Source organism: Oryctolagus cuniculus, chromosome 2, assembly GCF_051225735.1.
Source record: "Oryctolagus cuniculus isolate XC-2025 breed Fujian yellow rabbit chromosome 2, ASM5122573v1, whole genome shotgun sequence".
Taxonomy (NCBI): Eukaryota; Metazoa; Chordata; class Mammalia; order Lagomorpha; family Leporidae; genus Oryctolagus; species Oryctolagus cuniculus.
In genome coordinates, this window is record NC_142868.1 from 32,856,317 (window position 1) to 32,868,954 (window position 12,638).

Consider the following 12,638-nt stretch of genomic DNA (forward strand, 5'->3'; position numbering starts at 1 on the left):
GTCGTTCCTCCACGAAGAGGGGGAGCGACAACAGGTTTCATGTATTTCATATATACAGATGTAGGAACATAGCAATACTTCCCGCTCCACCCCCCCCCCCCCCAGGCTCCCTCTCTGAATTATTACATGTTCTCTCTGGTCTGGGTGGGCTCCAGGCCATTTTGATGCCTCATTTCAAAGTTTAACCCACATGTGATTGCCTGTGCACTTGACCCATTTCCAGGACGCCCTCCCCCTCCCCCCAGGTCCCCCCCTCCCCACATGCACACCCCTCAGCTAGAAACATACTACTCATGACTCAAACATACTACTCATGACTCAAACACACTACTCACGACTCAATACTTACGTACCCAGAAGGGAGAAAGTTCCCTGGATTCCATAAACAAGAGTCAATGTATTTATTTTATTTATTTTTAATTGAGAGACAGAGAGCTCCCATGTATTCGTTTGCTCTCCAAATGCCCTCAATGGATGGAGCCAGAGTTGAGAAATCAATCCAGATCTTCTACCCAGATTGTAGGAACCCAATTCCTTGAGCCATCACCACTGCCTCCCAGGGTCTGCATCGCAGGGAGCTGGAGTCAGGAGCCGGAGCCAGGAATTGAACCAACCCAGGAACCCAGTGCGGGAGGCAGGCATCTCGACCACTAGGCTAACCACCTGTTCCTGGTGTACTTTTCTATGTCAGACGTGTTGTAGAATGTACATAAAGTAAAATCATTCCTTTTAATATATGCACACAATCAGGTGGTCTTAAAATCCCCTCATGTTCCTTTGTATTTAACCCCCGTCTCCAGGCTTATTTTATTTTCCTGTAGTTTTGCCTTTTGAATGTATGTATGTGGCCTTTTGGGGTGTGTGTTATTTGAGTCTCTCACAAGCATGATGTATTTGAGATTCCTCCGTGTGGAGACATGTATTAGCAGCATGTTCCTTTAGTTATTGACTATGGGTATCACCACAACAGGTGTGATATTTAAGGATATTTGGATTGTTCCCAGTGTGAGACAATTATGGATAAAGCCAATATATATATATATTCATGTACAGGTTGTGTATTAATCTTTCTTTGCTCAGTTTCTGTTTTTGTGTTTGTTACTATTGGGTACATACTTAAGACTGAGATTGCTAGATTGTAAGAAAAATACTATTAAGGATGTGCTCGTAGGTGGATAAATGTTGGGCTCTTTAACTACTTGCCAGTGCTCCTCCAGAGTAGCTGTCGCCTTTCGCACTTGCACCAGCGATGTCTCAGCTCTCAGTACTCCACCGCCGCAGCAGTGTTGACACTGCCAAGCACTGTGTTTTATCCAGCCGCACAGGTGAGCAGTGCCTCCGTGGGGTTTTCATTTGTATCTCCCTTATGACTTACAATGCACATCTTTTCACGTGCTGATTTGCTTGGGTGGAGGGTCTGTTCAAGTGCTCTGCCGCTTCTGCGTTGGGTTGCTTCCTCATTGCTAAGTTCAGACATCTCTTTTATGCTGTGGCTGTAAGTCCTATTTTGCCCATGTGCCCTCCCCATCCATGGTTAGTGCTTCCATTCTCTTCCCAATGCCTTTTGAACAGGAGATGTTTTTAATTTTGATGATTTAATTTACCTATTTTTTTCTTTTATGCATCATACTTTTTTGTTTTCTAAGAAATCTCTGCCTAACCCAATGTCACAAACATTTTCTTCTATTTTTTTTTTCCTTTTAGAAGCCTTATAGTTTCAGAGTTTATATGTAGACCTATGGTCTATTGGGGGTTAATCTTTGTATATGGTTCAAGGTATGAGTCAGGTTCAGTTGCATGCTCAGCCATCCCAGCACCATTTACTGAAAATACTGTTCTTTCTCCATTACATTGCTTTTGTATCTTTGTCAAAAAATCAATTAAGCACATACTCAGGTGTGAGTCAATTCCTGGGCTCCTTGTTGTGTTCCATTAGCCTATGTGTCTTTCCTTTCATTAAGACCACCCATTCTGATTATAGCAGATTTATACTAAACCTTGAAATCGGTTCTCCAGCTTTGTTATTCTTTTTACAAATTATTTTTTCTATTTCCTTTGCTCTTCCATTTAAATTTTACAATCGGCTTGTCAGTCTCTAAAAGAAAAAGCCTGCTGGGACTTTGATTGGGATTATATTGAATCTATAGATACATTGGGAGGACTGACATCTCAGTAACTGAATGTTCCAGTCTAAGAACATGGTCTGTTCCAGCATCTATTTGAGTCTTCTTTGGTTTCTTTCATTGGAATTTAGTCGTTTTCATGTACAGATTTTACCTTTATCTAATTAGGCTTATACTTTTCACACTTCAGTTTTTTGCTGTTTTCACTGGGTCCATGCAAGGGATTTTAGCAGGCACAGAGGGAGAGATGACAAATGTGGCTTTGAGTGAGACCAAGAGTTGGATCTGAGACCTGCTTCATAAATCCCAGGGCATAAGCAAACACAAAACACTCGTAGAACATACTTAACCCATGACACAGAGGGTTTGCCCAGAGAAAGCCCTGCTTTGAATAAGTTCACAGGCCAAGCTAACAAAACACATAAAGAAACACATTATGAGCGAGAATCAGCAGACACTGAGAAGGGCACAGCACAAGGAATTCATCCAGCGGAATTGTCAGAAAACTATACATTGGGACGCTTTTTGGCACAATAGCATTAATCGATGCCTTCACACACGACGTCTGGCTCCAGTCGCAGTATGAATACACGCACCCCATCTATTTCTCCCGCTCCTCACAACTAGAAGCTCTATGGTAAAACATGGAAAGCTGCCATCAGCAGGCTCTGGAGGGTGAAGGAAAGACAGCAGGCTGCCCCGAGAGGAACCACGCAGCCCTAGGTTCCCTGGACTAAATCCACCCCTGCATTTCCTGGTCTGGCAGCTGGCGCAGCCCACAGCTAGAAATCACACACAAAAAACAAAACCCCACTCCCTTTCTACAAGACCTGGATCTTTCTGGAAAGTAACCGCCCTACTCCAGCAAACATCCTACGGAAACAGGACCTTGCCCCATTCATTGCCCACCGCCCCGCACAGGCTGCAAGATGGAAGCCGATCAGAGTTCCTCGCTCTGCACTCAGGGAACATCAGCAAGGAAGCACCTCCCCGTTCCCTCTCCCCTGGCAGTGGAGACGGTTCCTGGTCCGCATGCGCTCAAGGCAAGCGGAGGCAGCCCTTCCAGGCCCAGGGACAGACTGTGGGTGGGCCCTGTGGACAATGTCCAGCCAGCACTAAACCCCAAAGAGGAGGCATTCCCTCCCCTTTCACTGAGAGGGCTGGGAGAGGACCGTGAATGGTAAGGAAGGAGCAGAAGTTAGAAGTGTGCAGTCCCAGCCTCCGGCCTGGGCAGGCCCCACCCAGGAGCTCTCTGAGAGCCGGGCAGTGTGGGTTGCCACCCAGGGTTCAGCCCGCCCCCTAGCTGCGCAGGCGCGGGCCGCAGACCAGAGCAGGGCTGCCAGTCTCAGAAACTCAATTAACATTCGCCCCACAGCGCTCAGAAGTGGGCAAGGGTGTGTGCGCTAACTCTAAATGGGTTGACTGCCTGCTAAAAGAGAAGATTCAAACAGGAAACAGATTTATAACACAATACCCAGATTGCAAAGACACAATCCCGAGTTCCTGGGCACAGCGAGAACCAGCGAAGTCTTGTCTTGCATGAGAAAAGAAATCAGCAGACTCGAACCCAAATAACTGAAATGCTGGAATTCTCTGACAAAAGCAAATATCAGAAAAATTATCCCAGCAGTAATTATGAACAGTCTGGGGACAAATGGAAAGCTAGAAAAATCCCAGCAAGAAAATGGAAAATATTAAACTTAAAAATCAAAAGGGAATCTGAAAGTATGAAGATGAAAAACTCATTGGATGGGCTCAGTAACAAAATGGAGATCACAGAGCAAAGGATGAGTAAACTTGACACAGAGTAGTGCAAATTATTCAATGTGAGCAACAGAAAGAAAACAGATTGGAAAAAAAATGAACCTGTGGCACAACAGCACAGCTGACAGTCACAGCCCCAGGCAAGAGAAGGAAGTGCAGTGATTGATTGACAGAGTTATAGAGTTAGACAGTGAGAGAGCGAGAGCGAGAGCGAGAGCGAGAGAGAGAGAGAGAGAGAGAGAGAAAGTCTTCCTTCCGTTGGTTCACCCCCGACATGGCCGTTACGGCCGGAGCTATGCCGATCTGAAGCCAGGAGCCAGCTGCTTCTCCTGGTCTCCCATGCGGGTGCAGGGCCCAAGCACTTGGGCCATCCTCCACTGCACTCCCGGGCCACAGCAGAGAGCTGGCCTGGAAGAGGACTAACTGGGACGGAACCGGCGCCCCAACCGGGACTAGAACCCGGTGCCCATATGGGTTGCTGGTGCTGCAGGCGGAGGATTAATCAAGTGAGCCACGGCGCCGGCCTAGAAAAAATATTTGAGGAATAAATTCGTTGAAAGACAAAAGGCTACTCCAGAATTAAGATGCTCAGCAAACCTCAAGAGGATCAACCCAATCAGACACACCATAATCAAACTGCTGAAAACTGCACAAATTAAAAAAAGATAGGCCGGCACCGTGGCTCACTAGGCTAATCCTCCACCCGCGGCACTGGCATCCCATATGGGCACCGGGTTCTAGTCCTGGTCGGGGTGCCGGATTCTGTCCCGGTTGCCCCTCTTCCAGGACAGCTCTCTGCTGTGGCCAGAGAGTGCAGTGGAGGATGGCCCAAGTGTTTGTGCCCTGCACCCACATGGGAGACCAGGAGAAGCACCCGGCTCCTGTCTTTGGATCAGCGCAGTGCCCCAGCTGCAGCGCACCGGCCGCAGTGGCCATTGAGGGGTGAACCAACGGCAAAAGGAAGACCTTTCTCTCGGTCTCTCTCTCTCACTGTCCACTCTGCCTGTCAAAAAAAAAAAAAAAAGCAAAAACAAACACAAACAAACAAAAAAACAAAAAACCACCCAGGATTCTCTCCTTTAAAAAAAAAAAAAAAAAAAAAAGATGAGGTCAGACCCAACAGGTGTGAAGCATGCTACTGAGTTGTCACATTGACCACAGGTAGATATTAAATACCAGCATTTGTAAGGCTTTGTTTTTATTAAAATAGCTAATAAATAAATATCTAGCACAAGGGCTGAACTATTTAATTAGCTCTATTGCTTTGTCTGATGATGCTACTGGTTGTTGTTGCTGTTGTTTTAATACTTGCATCAGTTGCAGTAATAACTGCTTGATCTGCCCCTCAGTCCTCGTATCTGGATTTTTGGTATACAAATTTAGAGGGCCTTTTCTTTTTCTGGGGCAAGGGAATTTGCCTTAAATAGGTATTGAACTTTAACAAATGCTTTCCTTATTTAGATACTCTTAGAATTTATGTCCTTGAGACATTAATATGGTAAATAACTGTGATAGAATTTTTTTAATGCAGAACCATCCTTACATTTCTTATAAAAATCCTGCTTGCGCACAGGATATATGAATGTGTATATTTTAATAAAATGTAAATTTGGCTATATAATGTTTTATTCAAGATTTTGTGTCTGTGAACAGAGCTTACCTCGCCAGACAAGGTTTCACCAGCTTCCTAACCTTTGCAATAAGCAAAGAGCAATCAGATAACAGGTACAATGTGATTTGTTCAGAGCTTGCTTGGCAAAGGAGCGAGCCACCCTCACTGGTGTTGGCAGAGACTCAAAGGCAGGCAGGGTGGGGAAGCTGCAGTGGGAAAAAAGGAAGGCTTCGGGTGTGTTCTTCCAGGGCGCTGTTGGCCTGGGGGAGCCGGAGCTGAGCTCTCTAGAAGCCAGGTGTCCCAGGTGACCCGTTGACTAGATGCATATGTAGCTTTCTCAGGTTGCTCCTAAGTTGGAAGCAGGGGTACAGACATTAGTGAAACTGTCGATTATTAGTCAAGTCCTGGCTCTTTTGGACGGATTGCTACAAGGGTTTCTATTTGATTTCCTGGACTCTTGGCTAGGGATAGTGGCCTGACATCCTGCAAGTCTGATTTGTAGATAGCAGGCTGGTTTTCTTTAAATGGAACCTTGTCTTTTGTTTAGGAAGTTTCCCTCTCTTTTTATTTTTTATTTACATGTTTTTATTCCACTTGAAAGACAGAGTGACACTGTTAGAGACAGAGATCTTCCATTCACTGGTTTGCTCCCCAAATGACCACAAAGGCCCAGGCTGGGCCAGGCTGGAGCTAGGATCCCAGAACTCAGTCTGGGTCTCCCTCAGGGGCGGCAGGAACCTAAGGACTTGAGCTACCACCTGCCGCCTCTCAGAGTGTGCATTGGCAGGAAGCTGGGTGGGAAGTGGAGTGGGCAGGACTCAACTCAAACATCCCAAGCCATGTACTAGCCTCTGAGCCCAACACCTGCCCCAGCAGGTTGGTTTTCTAAGATGTTTACTTTCCTGGACTAGTTGCTGCAGATTGTGGGTCATAGTTGTATTTTTACTTATGATCTATCCCTCATCTGTGTATATAGTCAGTCTCAACTGGCTGGGGCAACCTTCACCCTTTCTCAGTTTTCTGAAGCATCTTTTAAAAAATAAAGATGCTTCCTTAAAAGTTTGGTAGAAATTCTCTGAAAAACTAACTGGATCAAATCCTGGGCCAAGGAGGTCTTGGGATACCCTCTGAGGCTTTAGTGATCATTATTCTATCTAAACATTCTGTCTCTTCTTCCACCCATTGCTGCCCTTCGTGTTTTTCCAGAAATGTAATTAGTTCATCTCAGTTATGTTTTTTGAGAACAGTCATAACAGTATTTTACAATTCTTTTCATCTCGGCAACTATAGCTGTTTCCCTTCTTATTGTGTACTTCATGTATTTATTGACTTTTTTCTTTTCTTGATCAGTCTTGCCAGAGTTATCTTCCAAAATTTTTTCAAACAGCCAACTGTGTTGTTTTAGGTTAATCTCCTGAATTGCTTTGTGTTAATGTGTTAGCTTCTAATTCCTTTTATTTCTTTATTATTTCCTTCCTTCTTCTTTAGGTTTGCATTGTTGCTATGTAGTGTTTTTAAGTTCTTAAGATAATTGCCCAAGTCACCCGTTTTTAAGCTTCCTTGTTTGTTTCTTAAAGTGTATTGCAAGTTATAAATCCCTTTCTGAGTTATGGTTGAATTTGGTGCCCTGGCCCTTGGTCTCCACGGGCGGGGTATCACCAGGGCAGTGCGTTTTGCTCCCTGTGCAGAGCCTGCTGAGGAAGTGAGTGGAGGATCTATGCAGGAGGAAGACACTGCGGCCTTGCCCCGGGACCTGTAGCTCACTGCTTGGAGCCTCTCGGGTTGCACTCACACAGAGCAGGTGCCTTTTGTCTGCTTCAACCAGAAATGTCACGTAAGGGAGAACCCTAAGGTAGGGTTGGTGTTCAGCCCCAAGTGTTGCATTTGTTCTGCGATTTTTTTGTAATCTAAGAGTTACTTTAGCAGTATTGTTATTCCATTTCCATATACCTGGGATTTTGTTTTGGTGATTAACCAGAGCAGGTAGAGACCAGGACTGAAGAAATGGGTCAGAAAGACATGGGTTATATAGGCCAGGAAGTGCCAAATCTTAGTGTGGGGAAAGAGAAGGGACTCAAGGAATGACATGAGAACTGGTCACTACTGAGGAACAGCAAAGTTGGCTTTGCTTCCTCACCTCCTCTACGAAGACAGATGACTCAGGTAGGAGAAAACCCTGAAGCCCAACTGGAGAAAAATCCACAACCAGGAGTCCAGCACTGGGAGCTCTTCGTAAGGCTGAGAAGGTATAAACCATACGGCAAACTTTTTTTTAAGATTTATTTTATATATATTTATATATTTTATATAGTTGAAAGAGTTACAGAGAGAGGTCAAGACAGAGAGAGAGAATCTTCCATCCACTGGTTCACTCCCCAGATGGCTGCAACGGCCAGAGCTGCGCCAATCCGAAGCCAGGAGCCAGGAGCTTCTTCCGGGTTTCCCACATGGGTGTGGGGGCCCAAGGACTTGGACCATCTTCTACTGCTTTCCCAGGCCATAGTAGAGAGCTGGATCGCAACTGGGGCAGCCAGGACTAGAACCAGCGCCCACATGGGATGCCAGCGCTTCAGGCCAGGGCTTTAACCCAGTGTACCACAGTGCCGGACCCATGGCAAACTTTTGATGAATTAGATTGTATCAGAATTCATCTCTTTCAGCTGACAAAGTTAGCAAGCATAGACAGAAGAGTTAACATAATGGAGATATTTCCAGTATCTATACAAGGACTGTACCAACAACACAACCTTTTTTTTTAAATTTATTTGACAGGTAGAGTTATAGACAGCGAGAGAGAGAGAGACAGAGAGAAAGGTCTTCCCTCCATTGGTTCACTCCCCAAATGGCCACCACAGCTGCGTTGATCCAAAGCCAGGAACCAGGTGCTTCCTCCTGGTCTCCCATGCGGGTGCAAGGCCCAAACACCCAGGCCATCCTCCACTGCCTTCCCGGGCCACAGCAGAGAGCTGGACTGGAAGAGGGGCAACCGGGACTAGAACTCGGTGCCCATATGGGATGTTGGCACTGCAGGAGGAGGATTAACCAAGTGAGCCACGGCGTCAGCCCCAACAACAACAACACAACCTTTCAATCAGCTTCAATAGATTTCCAAATAGTGTTGAGAAAAGTAGGAAGCCGTATTAGTATCACACAGCACTCAGGTAAATTAGATACGTGCTGATATATAAGACAAAGTGACATGTTTTGCCAGAATGCATGCATATTTAATGTCACAGCATAAACAAATTACAGTGGGTATCCACGGGGGTGGGAGAAAGGGAGCAGGAACTAGAGAAGAAAGCAGAAAAGAAAATGAGGCGCTAACACCTCGGCTCAGAGTGTAGGGTCATCATTAGGCTGTAAACGAGTAACTGTTCTACACAGCAGATAATTAAGGCGAAAAAGCACTGTAAAGCGTGTAGCCAGTACGAAGATACTTCAAAAAGTTCATGGAAAAGATGGAATTCAGAGCTAAGTTTATTTGCTGCAGAAAAGTTTTGAAATCCATCCAATTCTTTTCATAATAAGCATTTTCTATAAACTTTTTGGTGTGTTTTAGAACAATTTTTTGAACTATTTGTTGTTTGAAAGACACCCCCCATGCACACACATACAGGAGAGAGCGAGCAAGCAAGCTCCCATCCTCTGGTTCACTCCTCAAATGCCCTCAACAGCCAAGGCTGGGCCAGGTCAAAGCCAGGAGCCCACAATTCAATCCAGGTCCCCCACGTGAATGGCAGGTACCCAAGCACTTGAGCCATCACTTGCTGCCTCCTAGGGCCAGTGGAAGCAGGAAGCTGGAACTGGGAGGACTCTAACCCGGTGCTCCCAACCCAGGCAGAGTTTTTTTATTTTTTAATTTTTTTAATTTTTAAAGAATACAAATTTCATAAGTACAACTTTAGGAATACAGTTATTCTTCCCACCACACCCGCCCTCCCAACCACACTCCCACCACTCCTCCAGTTATGGGTGGGGAAAGCCACTGTAATCCATAAGCTGTATTTTGGAAATTTATATTTGTTAAACAAAAGTTAAAAAAAAAGGAAAAAAAAAATAAAAATATGAAAAAAAAAGATTCGTTCTCAATTAACTTTGCACACAGAAGACCAACTTTATACTAAGTAAAGATTTCAACAATTTGCACACACACACAGGGAGAACTAGTTTAACAATTAACTCATAATACAACTCACTGAGGACAGAGGTCCTGCATGGAGAGTTAGTGCACAGTGACTCCTGTTGTTAATTTAACAATTAACACTCTTACATCTGATGTCAGTGACCACCCAGAGGCTCTTGACATGAGCTGTCTAGGCTAAGGAAGCCTTTTGAGTCCACAAGCTCTGTCAGTATTTGGACAAGGCCATAAGCAAAACGGAAGTTCTCTTAACCCTTCAGAGACAAGTACATTCTTCTTTGATGGCCACTTCTTTTTTGCTGGGGTCTCACTCACAGAGATCCTTCATGTAGAACATTTTTTTGCCACAGTGTGTTGGCTTCCATGCCCAGGCAGAGCTTTAACCCCTGCACCAACTGCTCTCCAGTGAGTGTTTGGAAGGCCTCAGCTCTGTCACACACCAGCTGCAGGCTGGCTTCGAGCTTTCTCCCCACTCTCAACCTTGACAGTCCAGGGAAGACTGTGCAGCCCTGCCTGGGTTTGTTGTTTTTCTTTTTCAATAAGCTTCAAGCTTTCAACTTGAATAATCAGAATTTCCTTTTTATTGAGAATAAAATGGTTTGAGCTAAAGGCTGACCTGAATATTCGAAATGAGAAAGGAATTATCCAACTAATTTCTTCCAAAGGCTTCTCTTTCCTAATAAAGAGTAGAGGGAGCAATTGGTTGTATTTGAGCTTTTAATTAGACCAAAGTTAATATGTTCACAAGTACTTAGCCTGCCAGGCATCACAAAAATCACTGTTGCTGATGGCATAAGAATTTAAATATGGTGACTCAGCAGGTTAAGCCACCACTTGTGACACTAGCATCCCGTAACAGAGCATTGTTCAAGTCCTGTTGCTCTCTTTCTGATCCAGCTCCCTGCTCATGCACCTGGGAAAGCAGCAGAGAATGGCCCAAGTCTCTGGGCCCCTGCCACCCACGTGGGAGGCCCAAATGGAGTTCTAGGCCCTTGGCTTTGGCTTTGCCCAGCCCTGGCTATTGTGGTCATTTGGGGAATAAGCCAGCAGATGGAAGATCTCCTTCTTCCTCTTGATCTGTCACTCTTCTTTCAAACAAATAAAATCTTAAGAAATACAGTGCCATTAGTCAGGGGTAACTCCCAATTTTGTGGGAATAGGGGACTGGGGAGTGTTTAAGAAACAGAATCGGCTGGCGCCGCGGTTCATTAGGCTAATCCTCCACCTGCGGTGCCGACACCCCAGGTTCTAGTCCTAGTTGGGGTGCTGGATTCTATCCTGGTTGCTCCTCTTCCAGTCCAGCTCTCTGCTGTGGCCCGGGAGTGCAGTGGAGGATGGCCCAAGTGCTTGGGCCCTGCATCCACATGGGAGACCAGGAGGAAGCATTTGACTCCTGGCTTCAGATCAGCACGGTGCGCTGGCTGCAATGCACTGGCCATAGCGGCCACTTGGGGGATGAACCAACAGAAAAAGGAAGACCTTTCTCTCTGTCTCTCTCTCTCTCACTGTCTAACTCTGCCTGTCGAAAGAAAGAAAGAAAGAAAGAAAGAAAGAAAGAAAGAAAGAAAGAAAGAAAGAAAGAAAGAAAGAAAGAAAGAAAGAAAGAAAGAAAGAAAGAAAGAAAAGAGAGAGAATAGTAGAGCCATCGCTGTGGCATAGTAGGCTAAGCTTCCACCTGAAGCATGGACACCCCATATGGGTGCCAGTTCATACCAGCTGCTCATCTTCTGATCCAGCTCTCTGCTATGGCCTGGGAAACCAGTAGAGGATGGCCTGAGTGCTTGGGCCCCTGCACCCACGTGGGAGACCCAGAAGAAGCTCCTGGCTCCTGGCTTCAGATCAGCCCAGCTCCGGCCATTGCGGCCATTTGGAGAGTGAACCACTAATAGAAGATCTCTCTCCCTCTATCTTTGTAACTCTGCCTCTCAAATAAATAAAATGCTTAAAAAATTAGAATAGCACAATAGCTAAGATATGGAATCAACCCAGATTCCATCAACTGATGACTGAACAAAGAAATTATGGTATATATACACTATGGAGTGCTACTCAGCCGTTAAAAAAAAAAAGATGAAAACCTGTCTTTTGCAACAAAATGGATGCAACAGGAAACCATCATATTTAGCGAAATAAGCCAGTCCCAAAAAGACAAATAGCATATATTTTCCCTGATCTGGGGTAACTAATAAAGTACCTAAAATGTATTGGAGTAAAATTGACATTTTGAGATTTGATGTTTGTTTACTGGCCTTGTCTATACTGTTGAGCAACAGTGCTTTTTTCTTCATACTATTTGTTGAACTCTTTACTTGGTGTTGGGTTAACCTTATGAGTATAAAGTAAACTGAAGGAGCCAGCACTGTGGCAGAGCAGGTAAAGCCGACACCTGCAGTGCCGGCCTCCCATATTGGCACAGGTTCGAGTCCTGGCTGTTCCAACTTCCGATCGAGCTCTCTGCTATAGCCTGGGAAAGCAGTACAAGATGGCCTAGGTCCTTGGACCCATGCACCCATGTGGGAAGATACACAGGAAGCTCCTGGCTCCTGGCTTCAGATCATTGTGGACAACTGGGGAGTAAACCAGGGGATGGGAGACTTCTGTCTCTGTCTCACTTTCTCTCTGTAACTCTGACTTTCAAATAAATAAATAAATCTTTAAAAAAAATGTAGGGACACATCTGCCCCTGGGCTTGCCCGTGCACTGATGTCCTTGCTTCCTTTAAAAAAAAAAAAAAGTAAGCTGAAAATAGATCTTCGTAAAAATTAAGAGTGGGAATGAGAGAGGGAGGAGGAAGAAGGGTTGGAGCATGGACAGGAGGGAGGATAGGGTGGGTAGTGTCACTATGTTCCTAAAAATGTATATATGGAATTCATGAAACTTGTATAATTTAAATAAATTTTTTAAAAATAAAATTTTAAAAAGAAATAGAATAGGAAAATATGAATACTATTGGTTATGATTGTAACTATTTATTTCAACTGAGAAAAGAAGTCCCCAA